The following is a 1,779-nucleotide window of genomic DNA, read 5'->3' on the forward strand; positions in this document are numbered from 1 at the left end:
GGGGAGCAGTAGCTCATTTGCATTTAAAGAGACAGGCCCGAAAAACAGCGTGTTTCTGCTTCCACTCAAAATAGGCATTTTCAAAATGATATAAAAAATGATCTGTGGAGTATTTTGAGCTGAAACTTCACAGACACATTCTGGGGACACCAGAGACTTATATTACATATTGTAAAAAGGGGCATAATATGTCTCCTTTAAAGACAAATTAAGCAGATAAAATAAACCACACACCATGGTTAAATAGTTAAACCATGGTAATCACAAATTAACCACGGTTTTTGCTACAATAACCAGATTATCCATGGTAATTGTAGTAAACTGTGGTTATACAAATGGTAATCAATACACCAAAAAACATGGTTACTACATTTAATAAAATCATGGTTAATTTCTTTAAGGCATCGGTGTATATTTTCTTTCTTTACCTTTTCTTTGTTTTGTTTGTAGAACCATCCTGCCTCAATGGTTTGATTTTTTGCGCTGTTTAATAAAAAGAAAGAAAGAAAGAAAGAAAAAGATTTGCGATATGCACTCCGAAGTCCCATTCTGAATCAAATGATTTGCGATACGTGCTCCAAAGTTCCGATCTAAATCAAATGATTTGCGAACCCGCTACGAAGTTCAAATCTGAATCAAATGATTCGCGATATGCTCTCCAAAAGTCCTGATCTGAAAAATGTTTCATGAACCTGCTCCAAAGTTTTGATCTACATTAAGTGATTCGCGAACTCGCCCCGTAGCCCTGATTTGAATCAAATGATTTGTGATATGCACTCCGAAGTCCAGATCTGAATAATGATTCACAAACCTGCTCCGAAGTTCTGATCTAGATCAAATGATTCATGATCCTCGCTCTGAAGTCCCAATCTGAATCAAATGATTCACGAATCTGCTCTGAAATCCCAATCTAAATCAAATGATTCGCAATACGCGCTCCAAAGTCCCGATCTGAATCAGTTGATTCACAAACCCACTTCGAAGTTCCGATCTAAATCGTATGATTCGTGATCCGCGCTCCGAAGTCGCAATCTGAATAATTATTCGTGAACCAACATTTCGGATCAGATTTTAGATAAACTACAGCAAAATGTCTTGGCAAAAACGTTTTTGCATGTAAAGAGCATGAAGCTTTCAAAGTGACAAACTACAAAATTGTAGCATGCACTTATGATAAACAAGGCTGCAAGATATTATAAGACCAGGCAGATAGAGGAGTAAAAAACTGTATTAATCAATAATATACTGTATAAAAATAGTATAAGTATTAGTATAATGCTAATATTAGTGATATAAATATACTAATATAGTAATATTAATAAAAAAAATACTTATGGTATTAAAAATGTTATTTAGTATACAGCACTATATAGGACTTTCTAAGCATGATTCTGTATGGAACCTTATAAAAAAGATTCTATTAGCACCAAAAAGGGTTTTGTTATTGTTAAAAGCCAAAGAACCCTAATTTGGTACAGTTTAGAACCATTTTCTTAAAGGGGTCATATGATGCTGCTAAAAAGAACAGTATTTTGTGTATTTGGTGTAATGAAATGTGTTTATGCGGTTTAAGGCTTAAAAAACACATTAATTTCAACATACATTATTGTTTCTCCTCTGTGCCCCGCCTTTTTGAAACGCGTCGATTTTTACAAAGCTCATCAGTCTGAAAAAGCGAGGTGTGCTCTGATTGGCCAGCTACCCATTGCGTTATGATTGGCCGAATACCTCATGCATGTGACGGAAATGTTACGCCCCTCACCATATTGTGATGATGCC

The sequence above is a fragment of the Sinocyclocheilus rhinocerous genome, unplaced genomic scaffold, assembly GCF_001515625.1.
Source record: "Sinocyclocheilus rhinocerous isolate Xijiao unplaced genomic scaffold, SAMN03320098_v1.1 scaffold28, whole genome shotgun sequence".
Classification (NCBI taxonomy): Eukaryota; Metazoa; Chordata; class Actinopteri; order Cypriniformes; family Cyprinidae; genus Sinocyclocheilus; species Sinocyclocheilus rhinocerous.